Source organism: Anopheles funestus, chromosome 2RL (assembly GCF_943734845.2).
Source record: "Anopheles funestus chromosome 2RL, idAnoFuneDA-416_04, whole genome shotgun sequence".
Lineage (NCBI taxonomy): Eukaryota > Metazoa > Arthropoda > Insecta > Diptera > Culicidae > Anopheles > Anopheles funestus.
The window spans coordinates 24,547,914-24,571,242 of NC_064598.1; the positions used below are offsets into that span (position 1 = coordinate 24,547,914).

Here is a 23,329-nt window from a genome sequence, read left to right on the forward strand (position 1 = left end):
TTCTTTCCTCACTATAATCACTTCTTTCTCTCTTCTACTGTCGTTTGCTCTCTGTTTTCCTGTCCTTAAGGAACTGTTTTCTATCAACTTTCGCAAACAAATACACACATACCTTAGTTGCACCTACTACTTTGCTTGCGTGGTCTTGAGTCTCTTTATAGCATTTTTGGCATAGCTATCCTTGTTCTTTCCTTTCATCCGAAACACAGAATATGTTGTGTTTGCTTCTTCTCTAGTATCGATGAAACATAATACAATGCCCTAAAATACCTTCGTCTCTTCTTTTTTTTCTTCTTCTTCGTCCAGTTCATCCAAACAGAGAGAAAGAGTGAGGATGTGTAAGAAAAAAGAGAGAAAAGGAAAGAGAGAAAGAATGTGCGTGTGTGTGCGAGAGCGCTAAGGGATTAAACAGCGACATGTGCAACACAGATTTGCAAAGGGCACATGGAGATGTTGCCGATCAAATGGAGTCTTGTGCTGCTTGATCGTAACATACAAGATCCCGCGCTTGCACACCAACGAATCAACCACTGTCAGCGCGATTAACATCAACAACAGAGAGCTTCAACAGAGAGAAAGAGACTCCACCAAAGAATGGTGCCTTAAGACAAAACTGCATTTTAAACTATATTTATGATACTTTTGCAATGAAAAATTTAAGTGACAAAATCGATCCTTTCGATCGGTACGATAGTGCGCTGCGATATAAATAGTATGATGCACCGAAGTTAATGGAGACGCCCCACCTTTCAGTGCCCGTCCGCAGCGTTCTTTCCACCCGGCCACGTTCTTCTCCAGTTGCAATGTTTGCATTCGTCCATTCTTTCATATCGGATGTCTAAAATGTCGCGTTCCTTTTCTGACATTCGCTTCTTTCCCGTTTTTTTTATAACCACGTTTTTATGTCGCGTTCGCCACTTCTTGACTGTTTATTCATACAACCGCCACCCAACACTTTCCGTTCCCGCATGCTTGATCGTGCAGCGGAAAGTGAAGTTGGTTGCGTGGATTCCATGTTCCGTTGCCAAATTCTCCCTGCTTTCCGATGGCGAACATTTGCTCCACGATCCTTTACGTTTATCGTTGTGTTGGTAGGCGTTTGTACAATTCGCCATCGCGCCCCTGTTGAATTCACTATGATCTCGTTTGCTCACCCCCTGTGTCTGCCTTAAAGAGGCGCGCAAATCTTCGGGCTTCTTTTTTCTACGTCCGCTAAAGTGAAGATATTTTTTGGCACCAACACCAAAATTCTCGATCATGCGACGGAGAAGTAATGTGCGAGACCTCGAATGTGCAGCAACAACACGCGCGTTTCGGTCAGCGTTAGTGTGATTATGTAGGAATATTTTGCTACATGTAAAATTTGAATAATTATTCTACAAAGTAGAATTCTGAGGAAGTGAAAGTGATTTTTGTGTAGCATATTAGTTTCGGTGCTGAGTGCGCCCAAAAAGCGGGTCTTCTTTTCTCAGTCTAAATATTAAATTCACTCAAAAAAAATTAATATTTTTATATTGTATCGTTGCTATTACAGTTTGTTACCCAATGTTATGTTTGCAAAGAGTTTGCGTTTTTAGCCATTGAAAGTTTGACATATTTAGAACGTTAGAAAGCGAAAGCGTACGTGTGGTTAGTGATAAACGAAAAGGTGCGAAAAGAAAAACCATAAGTGATCTAAACCAAGGTATCTACATCGTGGTGCGATTGTGCACACATATTAGCAACACCAGAGAATAACGAATAAGTTTTTCGGGGGCTATTGCCATCAGCATCCGGGTTTTGCGTCGTGGCGTCCAAAGCAAAGTGAGCGGAAGATTCATCTCGTCGGTTCCAGCACCAACCATAACCAAAAATCGCTTTGCCGTATCCGCGTTGTCAAGCGCGAAGTTTTCTGCAACGACCAACGAAAAGAAAACATACTGTTTTGCGGATTTTAGCAACTTGTGTCTGTGTGTGGGTCTGGTTACGCTGTGACGACGAAAGCAAAGGAGAAGTGCGCGTGTACCAGCAGACAGGACGGGAACAGTAGCCAGTGTGGACGTATCGTCGAAACGTTTGAAATAAGCATCAAGACAATCACGCACCGAGCGGGCACATTTATGTGCAACCAATCTTAAACACGTTGGGTAAGCTGTCTATTATCACAAATTTCTTTCATGATTGATGTAATGCTCTTGGAAATTCAAATGTCAGTGACTTGGGGTTTTTTTAAATTAAGTTTATTACTACATTCACTTATATTTAGGAAAAAAGCGATTAAAACCAATTAATATTTACCCTGGATGCCAATATCCAATGATATCAATCATCCGCTATTATAGTTAGATTCTCTTTTTTTAACCTAAAATTCCTGTTAGCTTTATCAAATTACTAAAAAGAGTTGCTTTAAAAAGATGAAAAATAATTCATACATTGAAGATATGCATATGCATGGCAAGCGATCGGTAATGTCTGCCGGCTGGATTAAATTCACTATCTTCGCCACCAATTAGCTCCACTAGTCAGGGTACAAGTGGACACTTGTTACTACTTGCTGTTATGTCTTGATCTTGAACACACGACCAAGGAATAATGCGAGAGGGAAATTGTGTACGTAGAGTACACAATCGGAAGTGAATTGTTTCAAGTGCGGGAAAGACGTATCGTATTTCCCAAGCAGTCCGAACGATTGGCGCGTTGGTGCCGTGACCAGGATCTATGGAGGCTGACAATCGTTTGAACTAGTTCAGAGAAGTGTCCTTTCTAGCAGGCAAGCAGAAGGCAAATTTACCTCCAGGGAATGTTTTGCTATTTTACCCCACCCCCTTACCCCGTATAGCCCGCACTGATTATTGGCCGCCAGTTCTGTGGTTGTGTTGTGTAAATATCCTGCCGTGAAGTAGACGTGTAAGCGTGCTGTGGATGGGATAGGCACTCGAGGGTAAATTCAATAAAATCATTCTCTTTACCAACCTGCAACCATCCTTCGCCAGTCACCAATTTCCTTTAGTGAAACCTTCCTTGAGATGATAGTATTTGAATATCTTTATGCTCCGATACACAATAGAGCATCTATTGCATATGGAATTCCAGCAAAGGAATAATCTTTGGAGAATGGCCTGGCGTGTGTACGTTTAAGGCTATGCAATACAACGGAGCCGATACGAAGGTTCTTACATCTTTAACAAATATTCAGTGTAGAGGGTAACGCGCAGCATGTATGTATGTACCTATCGTCAATCTTTGTGATGTTGGGTATGGTTGGGTTTCCCCCGCCTGTAGTGTAGTGGATGTGAATTTTTTTCTTCCTTCAACACCACCCATGTTTCTTTGACGTATCATCATCTATCAACTTCTTTTTTTTTGAGAGGGAAGGGGCGAGAGCATAGGAAGAGATCGCGGTAACTTCACTTATTTATTGTTCAATTGGCTTTAATAAACTATGACGAGATGTGAATGGTTCGTTTCGTTTGAGGGTGATCCGTCCACTGTGCGGGCTGTTCGTCGTTAGCGGTTGAAGAAGGCGCGGCAAACACACGGCTGAAGCTGCAGCGTCTATTGTCGCTGAGCATGTGAGGGAATCCGGGAGCTATGGGTGCCACGGCCACATGGTTGATGGCGAATGTGATGCCTACTGCAGTGCATCGCAAGACACACTGTTGTCGTCGTTAGTTGTCGTCATCGGTGTCTGGTGTGCGTTGTTGTTTGTGTATGTTAATTAAGGCAATTGATTATGATCGGCTGGCCGAAGGGGTCACCGAATGTTAGCCTGTGCTGAAGTCAGCAATGCAAGATGGCCCGCGGTACACAGTACAGGGGTAGGATAGCCTTGGTCCGTCCGCTGTACGGGTTCCAAACCATGGCCAAAAACTTTGGCCATCAGTGAGCGGAAGGAAATCGAACGGGTGAGGGAAGTGTCAAATGAGAAGAGAACTTCTAACCCAACCCGTGTGTGCGTGTGTTTGGGAGCTTTACTGTCGGGTGGAATACTGGATACGTACGTATCGGCGTTCGTTTGAAAGGTAGCAATAGACGAGTCGTGCTGTCGACGTGGCCAAAGTCATGGCTGTTTGGAGTGGTTTGACATACGTCTAGCGAAGGGGTAAATGTATGGAAATTGAAATCATTTGTGCGATGATTTGCACAGTTCGAAGTATGCGGCCGGCCCAGACGAAGAAGAGTTCGACAGTAAAGCCCTGAGGAGCGGGATCCCAGCGGCGTTTTGGGTGGGGGTAGAGATCCCGAGATGTTGGTGAGCTGGCAGCTGAGGTTGTCATTATCATAGCAAACCTTATCCACCTCAAAGGCAAATAGTGCTTTGCATAGTGTCGGTGGTCTTTGGCCTTCTTTTGTCGTCCACCCGTTTGTTGATAACATTCAATTTACGCCGTAAATGCGTGGTTTTGCTCCTCCTATGATGTACGGTTTCACTTCCGCTGCTAAACTTTGCCCATTGGTCTTGGAGTTTCAGCTCCAAATTCGATCATTGCATCGATTTACTTTTGACTTTGTTTCCAAAAAGAAAGTTTTGTAACGATTTTATAACCCAACTCAGACTTTCGGTTTAGAATAACGTTGAATTTGTTGGTCAAACTTTTGGAAGTCAATGTGATTTGGATTGTATTTGCCTAATGCTTTGAAGAATTGAAGGTCATTGAAGAATTGAAAAGTTTTTGTGCAATTGTGTTTATCATACTTGTAAAATATTGAATAAGAATAAAAATAAGATAATTTCTTAATTCTTGCTTGAATACTAACTTTGGGAAATACTTCTTCTTTGAGTTTTTAATAAATTGAAGTATTTCCCAAAGCTATTCGGATATGTCTGAGAAGCATCTTGTCTTGCAAATATCGTAAAAAACAGCCACTGCACATCAGAGCCGGTTTCACTTTTACACAATTTTCCTTTCTGGGAAGAAACGCGTAAGTCAAAATTGTAAGTCAAGTTCAAGGCCTGTAGCAAATGGTGCACCGAAGACACGCCGCCGCCACACCGTTAGGCTACTTGCCGTCGTTATTACTGATGGCGAACGAGAGCACCAAAGGAAAAGCGCATCTGTGGTTACGGACCGTACAGACTCGCTTGTTTTCGGTGGCTTTTTTCCGCCTTTCGGATCTGTGCATTCAATACCTCCCTGTTGCCACTTGATGCATTTTAGTTTTTTGGTAAGATGGCGTGTAATCATTTTGTTAGCCGTCTTTAAAGTTTGCCTGGGAGACAGAGATCGCAACAGATGGCCCCCGGCTATGGTGGAGCTTTGTACAAGAATACATTTGTAGCATCAACCTTCACCATAACCATCGTGGTATGGTTTTGTTTATTTCTCTCTGTCTCTCTTTCGAACCATGAGACTGAGGGAGTTTTAGGTCTCTTCATTTCCTGCGTTCGTCGCGTTTCGAATTTCCGATGGGACTGGTTTGGGGGTTTCTTTCCCTCCTTCTTGTGCTGGTGCTCCGATGACAACCGAGCCAGTAACGTGTGCATTTGTGCCACTTCGAACTGGGATTTTTTCGAAATCCAAGCCAGCCCAGCATAGTGTGTTGGTGTTTGGGGTGGCCTTTTCCGATGGTCAGCCGCGAAGAAGCGGAATCCTCTCCATGGTGCAAGAATACGTAGAAGACGACGTTCAAGGTTAACTGCTTCACTCGGTACACGCTAGCGGCAAACTTGATCGTGTCTTGCTATTATTGCTACAACCCCCCTGTTTGAGCTGTGTGATCGTTCGCATCGAGTGCGTTTTTGCAAGTTTGAACCATTTTGGTGGTGAAGGAAATGGAAACCAACCTACCGAATGGTCTCTCACGGTCGTCTTCGTTGTCTTCGGTGGGTCCACATTTGAAGTTCCTCTGTGTCGGTCACGGCTACTAGGTTGAAACACAAAACCTTGTGTGTCTGGCGTATGGTGTTGGGCAAAGATATGTATGTAGCGATGGGACTGGAATTGGGCTTACATGAAGGATCAAATGTGATTATGTGAGTTTGGTTTGGTGTAATCGGTTTCTTTTAGCTTATGTTCAACTAGTTACTAGTAAGCGTTAAAATGACAGTTTTCCCGACCTATCGAATGTATTTGTATGTTGTTGTACAATAGTACGTGATACTACACAATAATTTTGATGTCTAGATGAAGTGCTGTGAATGAAGAGCTGTTAACAAAATAAATTCAAAGTCCTTCTTAGTATCTTCTCCTCTATTCCTAGAATGCAGCCTAGAATTCAAGGCCATTCTAGGGAAAGCAGTTTCTGGCACATTTAAGGTAAACCGCAGAAAAACTTATGCACATCTGTTATACTCCCGAAAAACGACTACAGAAAACCTCAATATTAGAAATTAAATAGAAATTTAAATCATGCTCATAAACTTTTGGAATGCTGTTGGAAACCACACCAAAGAACTATTCATAAATCCATAAATAAGAGTGAAACAATTTAAAAAAAACTACTAAAAACCCGAAGAAAATTAGGAAAAACTCTGTTGACAACTGTTTAAAAACCTGAAATATTTTGCAGGTCTCGATGTTCGACATAACACTGATTTCCCGATGTTAAACCAAAATATATGTAACCGGGTTTCATGTTCGACATACGACAGATGTTCGACATACTTCGGAGCTTTTCGGAGTAATTGTCCTACGCAATTGGATATAGAAATTCATTTCTCCTGATTCGTTCCCTTTGACGCAATCATTACCAGAGTTCATTCTTAATTCTTTTAAGGAGTCCAAATTGGAGTAGTTGAAATGCATCTTGGGATTGTTTTGTGGTGTCGCATCCTAATATCAGCGACTAAGTCGGAGTGAACCCATTCCTTATTTCCCACCACTACTCAACTGTAAATACATAAAATCTTACCTGATAATGGTTGAATTCAAACTCTATTCTTATGTACCATTTGATCGCATTTACTTAACATTTCAGTGTTGGCTGTGCGGTAGCAACCTTTTGTCCGTTTTCAGTTTAGGCGTGAAAATTTGAAATTACATTTCACTTATTCAGCTGACGTACGTATCTTGAAAGTGTTTCAACACGTTTGCTTTTCCTTTGCTGCGGAAGCAAAACATACTGAAACTGCACGCGTTCTCCATCAATGTCTGGCGTTTGATACAGCGTACGTATGAAGATGTTGAATAATTTGCATTGGCAAATGTCCAAACAAAATGAAGAGTTCAAGCGTGGCAAACTTTCTACTTGCATTTACAGCTAATTTGCTGCTTGACACAATCACACGTGGTTGTAATTTTATTGGAGGGTGGTACTACTACAAATAAAATGTGGACGTGTAACATATTAAAGGGGAAAATTATAATTTTTAAAATACCAACAGTTGTACTTGAAGAAATAGAAAGAAATGTACTTCGTGTCTGCCGCAGATGGAGTCTAAAGGAAATAATTGCATGCTACCAAAACGTGCTGCCGTCTTGCGCTAGAAACATGTGTACATCCGTCGAACAAAACGTGTTCAAACGACTGTTTGACCCTTTGCCGACCTTCTCTACCCTGGTGACGGCCGTGCATATCGGCACGATTGTTGCAGCGTCGTTTGGCACTTGTTGAATGCATTTTGCAAACGAAATGACACAGCGGTTGATCGCTCTATCGTTCACATTCGATCGGGCTCTGGGGTCGACACCGATTTGCGCTTCCTGCACTATTCGCACGACCGTTGTGCACATCTCCTACCGGTGCAGTCACACATACGCGGAAGAATAAGATGCGGAACACGGTTGAGCGGAACGATGATGCTGGGTCTGGCCGATGTGAGATCCTAGCGGCAGCAGCAGCAGTACCATCATGGAGGACGATGCAGTGAAGTGCAGTTTCCGTTTGCGGGCGACACTCGAACAGTAACTGCAAAGTGATGATTTTCGCTAAAAATAAACCATTATTTATGAAGGGAAGCTCGTAAAAGCGAGCGCAGAGCTCAGAGGATGAAGAGCCATTCTAGGAGAGCTGTGCCGTTTAGAGTTAATACCCCGTGTGTTCGTCTTTGTTGGCGGATATATTGTTCAGGCAGCGTGGCACTGAGAAATGCATATCACATACTGGCTAAATCTTTTATTTGTTTTTAGAAAGGTTTTATAGTTATTTGTAGGACGGTATTATCGACTGATATTTAATCAAAAATACGCAGAAAGCAAGAATTTTGAAATGTTTCCATTTTCCATTCAGATTTACGAAATTGTGGGAAAGTCCTTTTAATTGCTTTGGGTAATTCTAGTTCTAGACACTGAGTTGATATGCTAAAGCTGAAAAATATTGGACTAAGACTTGAGAGTGACATGAGCACAATGCTGTCTTCCTTAAGACTTTTAAAAATGTTGTGATAAATATTTTTCTGGACTATGGACTAACAACTAATTGATTATATCTTATCAGAGGTCGTAGTATTCACCAAGTGTCATATAAACTGATGTATGGAAGTTAAATTTAGAAGGGACATCTCTTCTTCCTATTCTTCTTCTCTCTGAAAGGCGCTTGGTTGGTACGATAGAGGAATCCAACGTCCTAGGTCTTCTCCTATTACTCCACCGTATTGGGCTTCAAAGTTTTTCGAAACCGTCAACTTATATGTCCCAAATCTCAACTTTTCTATTTTGAGTAGAAACAGCAAAATATATATTCATCATGAATGAAATTTATAGAACTATGTCAAATTTAATTGACCATTTAAATAAGTTTATTAATTACAAACGTCCCAAGCAAAACAATAATAGAAAACCGCATCTTCCTTCGAACGCTTTATGTGTGCTTAATAAGGCATTCAATATGAATTGGAACTGTTTGATGAAATAAATAAATAAAAGTACTGTAAACAAGACTACTTTACAATTTAAAAAAAACGATTCAATCGGTTATGAAACGTAACACAAATTTAACCAATCGACTGAGGTTCATGTTTGTTCCCAAAAAAAAAAATCGTAATGGCGACTACATTCGCAATCAAGCTTGTTGCCATTTTAAAAAAATCGTAAACCACACCATGATGCTCATACATACATACATTGCTTTCACTGTAGTAAGGTTACAGGAGAAAAAACACACACACAAACCGAAAATAGCCCCCGGAGTATGGTGGAAAAAGCCGCGAATCGGTAGTGACATGCTTCAAATGAAAGCAAATTGTGTATAAATTGAATTATTATTTTAACACACTGATGTTCACCCTACTACCTACCCCCTTAGTCATAACGGGGGTCGGTATTGCATCCGCACGATGATGCAAACAGAATCCCCATTGCCCGGGAACTCTCGTGCGCGTGATGACGGCACTGTATGGATGAATGTATGTCCCATATTTTTGTTTTGTTTTTTTTTTCGACAGCATGTCGCACGAAACCGCCAATAAAACGGTCGTTTCTGTTCGTTTTGAGTTTCGCACAGAATTTTCATGTCCAACGCTGGAAGCGGGCACGAAGAAGAAATTTACACATCAATAACAAATAGAAGAAAGTTTGTGTGCGAGTTGAAAAATGAACTGCCGCTGTCCCGTGTATTCTGCAGTCCCCCCTGTACTCGATGGTCTCTACATCACAGTGGTCCATATCCACCAACTCACCACCTAGAGAACCGCGGTTGGTTTGTTCGGTACGCGTAGACTTTTTGGTTATGATTTCTTTTGATGTATGACTTCATGAGGTTGGCTACACGCGCACGGCAAGTTGATGGTAGTGGCCGCTAGAGAGCGGGATTATATTCAACCGTGAATCGGTTTTTTTTCCATTCGCACCGAGTCACTAGGAGCAAGATGATGTATTACGGGAAAAATGGTCAATATACATATGTGTGAAACAATGTAGAGCAAACATGAAACATGAGCTCATCCATCGACCTCCGGTGGGTGCTGGTTTATGTTGCGCAATAATTGAATAGTAACCGATGAATCCGCCACAACGGCTTCTATTTTCTTCATTCTGAAAACAGGTTCTTCCCTACAACAGGAATCGGTTCGTTTTGTACACGCGCGTTCTCACGCAAAGTTGACCTTTAATTGTGGAGGCAGCTATCATCATCAACAGCGAAAACTTCTGCCCAACCATCGCTGCCCCATTTGGGTCGGATTATTTGTTACTAGTGGTACTGTCATGCCAATTTTTTGTTTTGTTGCTTTCCTACCGAATTGCTAATGAATTACAGTTTCGTGGGGGTACCCGCGCAAATACCCTTGAGCTAATGAAAGCATTAAGCATTCATGAGCGTTTGGTTTTGGGCCAGCGAGGGGAGGGTTTTTTTGGAGCGACGTTATTCCGGCGGGGTTTACTGGTAAAATTTCCTAACTTTGTTCCTCTAATCTGGTGCCTGGATTAGTGGGGTTTGGAGGGTACGTTAGTGTTGTTGATATACTGAATAAGGTTGTGTTACCTTACAGGTTAGAAATTGAAATGTTATTACTCTAATGATACAAGCTCTAATACAATTATGTGTGAATTTTGCTGTTTCATGTGGAGTAATTATTTTCCATGTAATTTTATATTACACATTTTAAAACAAATGTGTGTAATAAGCGGCTTCTTTTAGAAATGCACAAAAATCTACAGAATTTAATGGGTTTTGACACCCGGTCCTGTAGTGTAAAGACTGCCGTCGCTGTCACGTACACTAGTGGCGGGAAATCCGGATTGGATTCATGAATCTGGGAAAAATCCGAAGTTGATCACGAATTACTCCGGGGTTGACTCCCAATGACTCCGGATGTGACTCCGAATAACTCCGGATTTAACTGCCAATTACTCCGAAATGCTCCGGATTTGACTCCAAATTACTCTGGATTTTACTACGAATTACTCCGGATTTGACTCCAAATTACTACGGATTTAACTTCAAATTACTCCGCAGGTGACTCCGAATTACTCCGTAGGTGACTTCGAATTACTCCGGAGGTGACTCCGAATTACTCTGGATTTTACTCCGAATTACTCCGGATTTTACTCCAAATTACTCCGGAGGTGACTCTGAATTATTCCGGATTTGAATCCAAATTACTCCGGATTTTACTCCGAATTACTTCGGATATGACTCCAAATTACTCCGGATATGACTCCGAATTACTCCGGAGTTGACCCCGAATTACTACGGAGTTGATTCCCAATTACTCCGGATGTGACTCCGAATTACTGTAGATTTGACTCCGAATTACTTCGGAGTTGATACCGGATTACACCGGAGCTGATTCCGAAGTAATCTCCGGTAATTAAAACTACGTTACGCTTATTGATAAAACTTTTTGATTCCGCTAAAGGGTTATTTCCATTACCGACAAAATGAAGTATCAATCATTTGTTGAAGCATATTTTTCCTTAAATGAAATTTTATAGTGATATTTAAAATTATACCGAGAAATCTTGTAATCACTTCGATAATATTATAACATTTAATAATGTAACTTTAACCATACTCTTTGAGTATTGTTGTCCATAATGCAAATGAAGTAGAAAAGTGCGAATTGCAGTAACGTGTTGTGTAGATTCACTCTTACATTTGTTACGTTTGTATTTTGTTCGTCACCGTACGAAATAAACACACTACTATCAGATGTCCTATTTCTGATTACTGTTTACAAACGTATGGAGCAGAAATTCCTAGAAATTCGATTTTTCCGACACGCTTTTGTAATCAGCTTTATGATGAATTTTCTGACTCGTTGTTAGATTCTAAGGAAACGGAACTCTGTAGATCAATATCACCTCTTTGATATTTGAGCTGTAGATTCATAAGCATCGTTTAATATTTGGTTTATAGTAACGCCGGTTTATGTTTTTTCCCCTTCTTGTTACCATTCCCGCTACATTTAGAAATACAATAATCATTGTGGGATACTTTGCGGCAAACCGTTTCGAGTGTACTTTTAATCTACACTTTTTGCCCATATTTATTTATGGCTTTATCATTCGAATCCTACTAATTAGGCTGAGATTTAGCATAAATCAATTCCCGTGCACATCTTGCGGAAGACACTCTCGCGCTAAGAAATATAGATCCGTTTGATTGATGCGCAGATTACGCTTTGACAGTTGTTGCTTAAACAAAACGATGTTGTTTAAGCAAAGGAATGTCCGCTTATTCTATTAACATTTTTTTGTTTGTGTCCGCTTTTCTTTATCCATGTGAAAAGATCCATAAGGATGCCTTAGGGAACCATCGGGGGAAAATTGTTGTGATTTATGCATTCGCCAAGCGCAATAATGCTGCCGCAAACCGTCGCTTACACAGCTAGAATGGCATTTCTGTTACATGGTTGTATGTTGCGGTACCCAGCCGTTAAGCCGATCCCGAACTACCGCTGTAGCGTTACAACTAAAAGCTTGTATACGCATTTGAAACCTGTCAAACACAGTGTGATCCCGATCGTCGAGGAGACTCTTTTCGCGGAAGATGAATGCAAACATGCTTCTTCCGACTTGGCGAATGGTTAGGCCACGCGTGTTATGCTCCTAAAATATAAGACACACATACACACATCCCAATCTCGGTGGAAAATTGTCCTCTTCAGTACAGAACTCGTGGTACGGTTCGTCGACTCTATGCTTGAGGTTTGATTTTTGCCACATTTTCTCAACGTTCGCCCACCTTCGTTTTTTTTCTTCGTCTAACTGCTGTTGTCGGGACTCGGGTCAGTCGCGTGGGTCGTCTAAATGTGACAATTATTTATCTTCTGTTATGATTTCGCTTTTCAACCTTCGCGTTTCGGTAACACATCCAACTCGTTTCGAAAAGGAGGAAGGGAAAACCCTGGCAGCGGGATGATGAGTAAAGGGACTCAATTTTAACCACCTTCATTTCTTGACTTGACATATTTTGAATGGACGGGAGGGTGAGTGTAGTAAAGAGGTGGTTCGGGTCAGTAATTGGAACCAGGCGGCCCATTTCGACGACGACGGGCAGAAGTAGATGAAGGATCATCGTGATCCATTTTCAAAAATAGTAGCACGATCGCGGATCGTTCCCGTCTGTAGATGCATCGGTGTCTCTAATGCGTACGACGCAGCTGGCCACACGTATGTGGTGCGTGGTTTATTTTTTTCTTCTTCTAACTGTTAGCATTTGCTTTTGACCGCGTGGGAGGGTTAGCACCTTTTGCGGGTCGCAACAACATAGCGCGAACTGATCGTTTTCGGTTGGCGGTTGGCCGGAAATAAATCATCATTATCGTCAGAGTGTAAGAAAACTTGAGCTTTTACCGTGCAGGAAAAAAAGGGAAAAATTCTTTCACCCGCCCGCCGCCCGTTGGAAGGAAAACAATGGCGACAGGGGTGCGGAGAGGAACTATTGTGTTTCATCAAGGAAACTCACACAAGTAGACCGTCTTCTGCGGTTTGTGTTGGTTAGAAATATTCAAACTAAAAGACACGTTACTGAACCAACAATCGTTTCGAGGTGCGGAAAATAGATGCGCTTCGTCACTGTCCAAACAAACAAATAGCTTCTTATTGGTTGTTTAAGAAAATGTGGAACTCAATGAAACAACAAAACAAAAAAACACAAACGTTTCAGATCTGTCTGTCCGCTGTAATCAGGCGACGAATGAGATGAATATACGTCGCTATTATAAACTATTTTTTCTTTGTCGATCATTGTATAACGCTTCACTGCAAGCCGTTATGCCATTTCCACGGACAAATTGCTCCCCATGTTTTGGTTGAGTGGAAAATTTAGTTTTCGTTTGGTTTTGTGATGGGTCCGCTATCTTGCACTTCACGATCCTATCCATGCGTGCGATGGTTTGTTTAGTGTTTCATTTCATCCGTGTTGTTCGTGTGAGTGTGTTTTTTTTTTTTGTTTTTTAAATGGAAAATATCTGTTTTTCATCTTACTCGACGACTCGGTTTGCACAGTGGAAAAAAAAATGAAAGGTCTGCCACACGTGTGTAACGACGGCTGGTGATTTGTGCAGTCAGATTTTTCCCCGTTTGGAGCAAAAAGAGAAGGAAAAAAAATCCCAACTCGTCGTTGTTTGATTGATTGTAGCCGCCTTTGGAAGAGATGAGATTGAGTGGAAAGAGTGGGGGAAGGGAGGATTGCGGTAGGAAAAAAAGGGCAGCACGCGCGTGAAGAGAATGATGGACCACACTAACGCCCCATTTCAACGGCCCTGTCGACACCGTCCATATCTCCACAGTGGCCCAAAGCGGTCGGATTGTCTGCACGGAGGGGTTGATCGAGTTAATTGCTGGTAGTGAAAGATGTGTCAGTTTTATTGGCGTGTCTAATTTGCCCGATTAGAGGCCCACATCTCTACTTTCTCGATCTATTTCTCTCTCTCTCTTGCTCTTCCGATAGGCGAGCAAATGGGGCATAACAAAACTGCAACCACCAATGGCGTCCGTCATCGCGGCTAGTGATGAATAGTGTTGTATGTATGTGAGGCATTTTGCTTATTGATGGTTTCGATAGGCCGGTAGGGGTTTAACCTGCTCCAATCTGTGTCTATCGTAGACGGAAATTATTTAATAGCCGACGCAACATGGAAGCACACATCAATTTATTAGCTAAATTATGGGAAACTTCCAATGGCCTTGACTGTGACGAATCGAATGTCTGAAATAATAATTTTATTTTAGGAAATTAAACTCTCTGATTTATTTTAGCCATAACTTACGTTGGTAAGACAGGTGTGTAATTTAGATCCTCAATTATATTTGATCTTAGCAAAAAATGACATTTTATTTTTTTATTTTTTATTTTTTATTTAAATACATGATTACGGCGTTTGCCGTATTGTCAGCCAAAGAGGGCTGAAGTAATTACAATTTTCACAAGGCATCCTCCTTGTACTTTGCCTTATCCCATTTTAAATTTTACTATATCTGAAAATTAATATTTTTCTTGAGTTTTTGCATTTTTTAGTAGCGAAGTTATGCCGATTAATGGACGGATAAGTAGAGAGCGTTCAATAAAATTGTTGTTTAGAACAAATTATAGCATGTTTTCGTCTCTGTTTCTTCTGTAAAGTTCGTAGCAGCTCTCAACAGCTGTTGCATTTATGACAATTTCACCATAAATGTATTAAAACTTTTTGAACCCCTAGAGGGATCTTCTCTTGAAAGCTTGTGTGTAGGAAATATACAATATGCACATTAAGTAATTCGATTATATTGCTTTCTTGGAAAATTCAAAGTTTAAATTGTGTTGAAAACTTTCAAGAAAATATAATTGTTTTTAAGGCTGTGACCAAAAAACACAAAAACAAAAATAAGGTCCCATGGAGACACCTAGTACCTAGTAAAACTGTTTAAAGAGAGTGAAAAAAAAAACAGCAAAAATAAGGTCCCATGGAGACGCCTAGTATCTATCACAACTGTTTGAACAGGGGATTGATTTGAAAAACATCAAACAAAATAAGTGTTTTCAGACTTGTCAGAAATGTTTTTCCCTAAATTGATAGCATTTATATCACATTATTTTTTGATTCGTATAATAATATTTTTTTAATATTTCATAAAATTGACTTTTTATTTAAATAATTATTCAATAATCTAAAACATTTTCTATTTTGAAATTGTTTTGCCAATGTTCACGTTTGTAATTGAAACATCAACATCTAATGTTTTTCTTTATTTTCTTGTATCTTTTTTCGGTTTAGGTAAGTTACGCTGCTTGTGAAGAAGGATGATGATTTTGTATTAGAACCCCCTGCATCGTTCAGACAACCTTTTATTAGTCAGAAAAAACGTTATTAAGAGAACAAAAACGAGTGATCCGAGAGAGAGAGATCAACAACCAACAGTATGCCGTTGTAAAAGGTGAAATGGTTTTTCAGCGTGGCACATCTTTTCCATCACCCAAACACTGCGCTCGATTCAATGTGCGAAAATAGTTCAAAAAGGCACAATCATCTCCCATCGTGCTGTAAACTTCTAAAAAGGATTCATTTTTTCGCGCTTTTTAGTGTTCACGTTCGTTTGAATTTATCTGGTTTCCCGGGTGAATAGATTGCCGGGAATCGTTGCATCGTTTTGCGAACGTTGCACCAAACCATCTGCTAAATAATAGCGAACCATCATTATTCCGGCGCTGGACGCAAAAAGCTTGAAAGTTGCAATGTCGAGAGGTTGGGTAAAATCTATTTCGAAACACGGAACCTACATGCCCAGGGCGGGAAACAAATGGAGGTTGCGCGGGGTTTGGTACGTGGACTGCTTCACCTGGAAAGTGGTCAACAATTTTCTTTAATACCGTAAAATAATAGAAAGCATCAGAAATCTGTTATCTGCCGTAATGAAAATCGTGTTTCGAGTACGGAACTATTACTGGAGTTTCATAGACGTTGGATGCTGAGAGAAGTACTAGAGGAGGTGTAGTTTTGTTATTGTATGTTTTGTTTGTTCCAATGTTTTGTCACACAAAACACGTGAAGCTTGTGCTTCGTTAGACAAAACGGCAAGCGTAAAGACACAAACCGGGCTTACCACGGCACAAGCAACAATAGTATGTATGAGAGAGAAAATACTATAAGTGTGAAAAAGTTGTCCAGCAGCTACTTTTTTTTTTGCTTTATAGCGTATAATCCTTGCCTGTTGAGCAACAGTAAATAATAGCTACGAACAATCACGGCGAAGCTTGTGCACAGACAAACCCGACCAGCAGAAGGAGTAGCGAAGCTTTGTAAATTCTTTAGACGAAAGTGACAAAAAAACGGTCTCTAACGGTGAATTGTGTGATGGAAAAACTTGCCAGCATTAAATCGTTTCAATTCGGCCTGGGAAAAGCTAGTTAAGAAAATCGTTGCAAAATGAGAAACTATCGAAAAAGCCAAGAAGATTCAACCGAGAGCACGTTAGAAGCAAAGCACACTATCTATCGTTGAAGTGTGTCGGCTTAAACGGCACAACTGTTACCAGGTGTAGTAGCAACGGTAGAAAGAGTTGTATAAATTGTAGTCATTTTCGAGATAAATTCATAAGCATCCACCCACCTAGTTAGTGTAGCATACACCCCGTACCATACGTTGTTTTTTAAGACTAGTTCTTCGCGATAAGACATTTAACGCCAGCTCGTACGGAACAATCACGTCGGCGAAGCATATTTTTCTATGCTAACACTCTTACCACAATGCTGCAAAACACAAAAAGGCAGAAAGGCAGTTGGTCTGGTTTTGTGTGATTTTCATTTTGTTCATTTTGTTCCGCTCGATGGTGTGGTGTGGTATTGTGGTGGGTGGGACGCAAGTCCTTAGAAACGTACTTGGTCTCGGCTTTTATTTAGCCGCACTCTTGGTAAGGAAACGAAATGGTCCGATAGTTAGGAAGTATGTGCAATAGGCGCAACACATATCACTTAAAGCCTTGGTGTTATGTGTCAGTACGTTCCTTCCTTCCTGGTTCTTTCCGATTGAAGCAGCGGAAGCTATTCAAACACACAGAACACAATTACGAAAGGGCGAAGCGGTGAAAGCATTCGTCGTCGTGTCTGTACGTTGTGTAGTGTGTTTTGTAGCACTGGGACCGAATAACAATATGGGCTCGTTTTTGGTGTTTCTTTCGTGCCTGTCCTTAGTGTGCTGGATTGTATTCCTTATACACGGAGACGTTAAATCCTTCACGCCGAGCGCAACAGGTTGTAGGGTTGTATTCGTTCACCTATGTAGTGTAGGACTTTTAGTGTTTTGACTGTTGCACAGTTGTTTTGCCACCAGAACGTGCAGATAAGCGATTCCGACAAGGGGGAGAGTAAATGGTTTGAGGATGGACGAGACGATACATGAAATGTATGTGAAATTTCAAAGCAAAGCAGGATATCAACAGGGCGGAAGTTTATCAGCACCCGTATTGAGCTGAGTGTTTGCTTGGTTTGGTTTGATCGGTGAGGTTGGTTCTTATAGCATGCTAACTGTACTTTGCTTAATTTCCCAGATTTAAAAAAAAATCTTATTCAATAGAAAATTATTGTTTGTAGCTCTAAGAATAGCTTCACAGTGGATGCGTGTGGTGTGGCGATTGTGATTCTACGTAGACTGAATTTATCATTACTACTTCTTCTTGAGCTCATTTCGTTATGGCAGTTCGTTTGTTATGACATTTTTAATTATTTAGCTTGCTATAAATTTAGCTTAGTTCAAACAATTATGCCGTAATATTATTTTTTTTGGGACTATCTGAATTTAATGTATTCATTCCAAAAAATAATGAGATATGCTCCAGCTCTTTGAACGCTCTGTCCGCTTGGTAGCTCTAATGTTAATTGAATGCGCCATTTATTTGCTGTAAATAACTCGCAGCAATAAAATAGGGGACTCTTCCGTGTTTTATTCCTCTTTAAAATTTCTGTTTCACAAAATGTCTGTAACGTAAGTCTCCTGAAGGAGTATTTGAATTGTCTTGAGCTTACAATTGCATAATGCCTCTGCGTACGGCTGTTGATATCGCAAATAATCATCCCACTTGTCCCATATATCGCCCTGGCACATGTCGCGACACACTGGCTGGCTGGTAATACTATCCCTTCGCGATGGTAAATCATGCTGTCGCTGCAGACGAAAACCTCCGACTTGTGGCGTATTTACCTCTCGCTTATCCCTGCACACACCGGCTTGATTGCACTCGTTTCTGCTTCTTTTGCAAGAGCTGGTTCAGACCACTTCGCGCTCGTATGGTAGTTTTTGCTACAGCCAACAATGTGGTTGCCGACGCAGCACAGATTTTTACACGGTACACAGCGAAAGGATGGATTTTGTGTTTCGTCGTTTCGCTCAAAAACCGATGACGGCGATGAATGTATGATGATGATCATCGCACATCGCAGGTACCCCTCTTCCCTGGTTTCCCAATTAATTACACAGAGTTTAAGTGTGATTAGATCATTGCGCACGATGACATGTGTGCGTTGAGACGTCGCCAAGACGCTGCAGCTACCGTTGTTGCTGTAGGTGATGATGTCTATCTTGAAGATGCAAAATTGCGTACATACGGTGGGACACTTATTTTGCATCGTATGCTTGTCTGATGGGCAGGGCAGGGCATAACCGTGGTGGATTTAATGGAGCTGTGGGTGACAAATTCACAACTTGGCTTGCTAATGGCTTCTGCTAGTGTTCTATGTCACCTACGTTGTTTTGTTATTAGTTATACTGTTTTTTGATTGTATTTTACTTTATACTACTGTTTTTGTTCAATTTCATCTGTTAAATATTATATTTGCTAACTCTTTTGAGTGTTCAATAAAAAAATAACTGTTTGAGTGTTTTTATAAACTATTTTCCATGAGGTCCGTTTTATTTTTGTTGAAATTTCTTCGAGATTTGTTCTCCTTGTTGCTCTCTGTGTACGAATGTCTGATCAATAATTAATATATTTAATTTTTTTAAAGTTACAAACATAAATTGCTTGCCATAAAAACTTTTATACTGTTTTTTTTGTATGCTATTATAAAAAAAGATAACAAATGACAAACAAGGTTTTCATGTTAAAGTGATAAATTTTAGTCATTTCTGGATATTTTTCAAGTTGAATAGGAATGTCGAACTTCTGAAAAAAATGTCAAAAAGTTTGAAACTAAAATTATAGCATGTGTATAACTGGGTTCTGCTAGACAATTTACAATCATATCAAGGTCACACCCTAGTGACACAATTTCAGAATTCCAAAATACGAGAGTACGCACACAGAAGCTTGTGTACCATAATTTCTTTCCATCTTATCCCGTACACACGGTTTTACAGAATCCGCTCCAGCCGATAGAAACACCGCTGCACCACCGGGGCTCGAATAGCTCTGCTTTGCGTGGTGTTAGACAAATAAATTTAAATTAATTATCACCATAATTAATTGGGTTTGCGCAAATTCATTTGACTAATTAATTTATCTCCGTGTTTGTGTGCGCTCGACACGTGGAAGCGCGACGGTCGGCAGTCATGATGTCTGTTCGTGTTTTTTTTTGCTGTAGCTGGCGTGCCTTGTTCGCGAATTCGCGAACTAAACCAGTCTTCCAAAAAAGGGACAGTTTTCCGGTAAGGATGTGACGTTTTCGGGATAAAGTTTTCAAAGCTCTGCTTGTTTCTTTCGCTAGAGTGACTTTTACCGTTTCGTCCCATGGACGAAGTTGTCCTCACCGTCAGACTTGCTGCTGGTGGGTGCGTTCCTGTAGATCAAACTAGTTGTACGCTGTTTCATGAAGGTACGCGCCTTTCACCCCACCGGCGGGGGCCATACCTAGACAAACTGTCCATCTTGTTTGAGGATGCGCACCCGCACAGTGTGCCTGATTGCTATCCGATCGATGTGTAAAATAGCTATCATTCAAGGGGATAAAAGCATGACGCGGAACCTTTCCGGTGCGGAATCGGGAGAAGTGCGTGGTTTGTAATTTATTAAGATGACAATTTAATGCCCGTTAATTGATTTGCTTGAGTTTGTCTTTTGGCTGTCACATTTTCTAGGAAGCCGAAGGCACAAACACCGATACGCTGGTGTGCTGTATTGCCCTACGGCCAGTGCCGTTTATAAACTTCTTCAGACCCCGCCCTATCCTTCATCCTTCGGATGCGTTCTGGTAGAGTAGCGGTTAGTATAGTGGTTCATAAATCTTACCACTTGTTGTTGCATCTGATGTTGTAACCATGCCATACAAGAGCGAATGATATTCGGTATTGGAGCAGTGTCAATGAAGGGGAAGCTATTCCCAACACTCTCCACATGTATTCCTTAAATTGGGTGTGTAGTTTGTGTAAGGTAATGGTGGCAATGGTAAATAGCAAAGGGTGTATCGAAATTCATCATGGTGGTGCAGTAATGATTTGAAAGGAATTCCAAAATGCATCTCGTCGCTTAGTTTGCCGAAATGTTTGTGATAATTAATATCAATCAATACAGCATGCTAAGCGATTGGACGGCAATTTACAACTGAAATGGTGCTTGAAATCATTCAATTATTTACTGCGGTTCTAGGAAGATGCTTCCTTGAAGCACGCCTGGGGGTTCATTATTGATGTACGATGTTTAAATTTTAATTATGGACTTTGATGTTCTTCTTAAGAGCATTTTTATCGTGTTTGTAAATAGCACTTTGAGGAAATGGTTGTGACGAAGAACAATATAAAGCTTACGGAAAAGAAGGCCACAGAACAGAAGGGCACAAAAGGAATCATTAAGCAGTACATAGGACACTTCTTAGTGTAGGAACAAACGGATACTCGGATAAGATTGGATTAGTTTTGCGATGCCATTTCCGTTATCCAGAGAAGTGCGATATTAGCAATATAAAAAACATCTGGTTAGGGTTTAGCTTATTAAAATATCATTCAAATTTAAACTGCTTTATGTGGTTCTCCATTTCATGTTTTTTTTAAATGACTTTTATAAGTACAGTAGAATAGCGATTATACGAACTCTTCGGTACTCAGGCACATCTCATTTTATTGATAAATATTAGTGTATAACAGTGGTCCTTAAAATTTTTAATACCATGTACTATTTTGGTTTAAAAATTGATCACAATTGATTACAATTTATCACAATTGGATACAAAAACCTAAAAATTTAATCAATTTTGCACTTAATATGTCAAACTTGGCCTTTGGAACTGTCATTTCCAAGCTGCACGGATAATCCGACACACGAATAATCTGCTTTCCACTGCACATTAAATAGGCTCACTGCCTGTGTGAGCTTTGCAGTATTTACGCGTGTATTACCGAATTTTCTTTATAAATATATTTATGTTTTATTATTTTTGCTACCATTTTCCATGTGTGGATTACTCTCTAGAAAGCTGGCATCGCGTTTTTGCTTCTCTTGCATATGCTGATATCGATTTATGTACATTTGTCTACGAGGGCAGTCACACACATACACCCCTTGTTATCGTCAACGACTGCATGAACAGTATAAACATCACGTCTTGGCAGAAAATCCACGTGTCCAATCGAAGAATAGAGAGAGAGAGAGTATAGAAAAAGGAAAAAAAACCTAACCACATAGTTTTGTTTGTGGCATTCTAACGATTTTGTACGCTTGGAGCTTACGTGTGTATGTTTGTGTATGTGGGGATCACTTTAGGTAAAGAAATGTACGTGCATTGATCCATTATCAAAAGACGCATTCCACCGTATAGGTCAACCGGTGCACAACCATATTTATCTCTTTTGTTATTTCTATTGCATGTTTTGTTCGCTTTATACTCATGCGAGAAGTTGTGTGCACATTCAACTGGTGCGAGACTGATGCACCGTGTTCTCAATAAACCGTATTGCATTTTTTTTGCTGATATGCACGTACGTGCTGTTTGACTGCTAGACTTCTGAGTTGGATAGACTTAAAGTTGCCAATATCTAGAGCCGCGTCGTTTATTGCTCACCGTATTATACCGTTCAAATTGGTACATTTTCTTTCTCGACCTTGTCCTGCAACAAGCGACGAATCTTATCAAAATTTAATTCCTAGCAACCTTGTGCCAACAAACAGCTCTTACTTTCATTTGCCATTTTAGATTATTTTTTTTGCTAGCACTTTCCCTGTCAATCATAATCAAAAGCGATTCGTTATGATTAGCGTACTAGAGCGACAGTATAAACATTCGAAAAAAAGGCAAACCAGAAAATAAAAACGAAAAGCGATATTGATATTAATGGGGAGTGGAAATTATACAAAAACCGTTAACCCCCTTCCTCTGGGCAGTGAAAACTGTCCTTAACGGCACCGTTGGACACGATTGGACGTGTGTCCGCTGTCAGTGTGTCGGGAATGGGCTGAAGGAGAAAAGAAAACGATGGTAGGAAAATTGGTTGAATTTCTTTTTCCCCAAACCCGCCTGGCTGGATTTGCTATTTCGGCAAATGAAGGAATGCAGATCTCCTGGCCCTCGCGAATGAGCACTTCCTTTTGCGTCCGCATTTACGATCACAGTTTTTTAAGCACTTCGGGAGTGCTTCCCGCGGGAAATCTGATGCGTTCGTCCCGCTCTCGAATTTCCATCGCCGTCCCAAAAATACCGAGTGACCTTCTCCGGGTCCTGTGAAGATGATAAAAACAAAATAACGCAAAAAAAGGTAGCAATAATGACGATTATACTAATAAAAATGACCCATAATCATTATCATAAATTTTAATGGCAGCTGGTCCCGGGTCCACCGGATTGTTTGTTGGGAAGGTATATCGATGGCTTGAGAGGTTCACTGTCGGTCAGCTGTTATGTCGGTGGTGTTCCCTTTTTTGTTTTGGTGCGGGTGTTATATTCACAACAATTTTTACACTTTTTTTGGGGTACAGCGCTGGCCTACAGCGGAAGCGCTTACGATGGAGATTCAACCCAAAATGATCTTTAAGCGTGAATGGGTTTGTTAAGGGTGTGCAGTGGCACAAAGTGAAACCCTAAAGCGTAGTGACGTTTCGAGTCTGTGGTGTGGCAAATTCTAAAATGCTTT

General features: G+C 40.7%; 1 protein-coding gene across 22 annotated transcripts in view; it reads left to right on the plus strand.

The window, feature by feature from the left end:
* Positions 1 to 23,329, plus strand: part of LOC125775215 (polypyrimidine tract-binding protein 1) — a 308,123-nt gene that overhangs the window by 103,195 nt on the left and 181,599 nt on the right. For 11 of the 22 annotated variants that reach the window (XM_049445791.1, XM_049445792.1, XM_049445794.1 and 8 more), the window contains one exon: positions 1,535 to 2,126. The exons of 4 other annotated variants lie outside the window; for them this stretch is intronic. The gene's annotated coding sequence lies outside the window, so the exon portion shown is untranslated. Of the gene's footprint in view, positions 1 to 306; positions 1,357 to 1,534; positions 2,127 to 23,329 lie in introns of those variants that run through there. 7 more of the 22 variants (XM_049445790.1, XM_049445788.1, XM_049445801.1 and 4 more) reach the window with 4 other exon arrangements.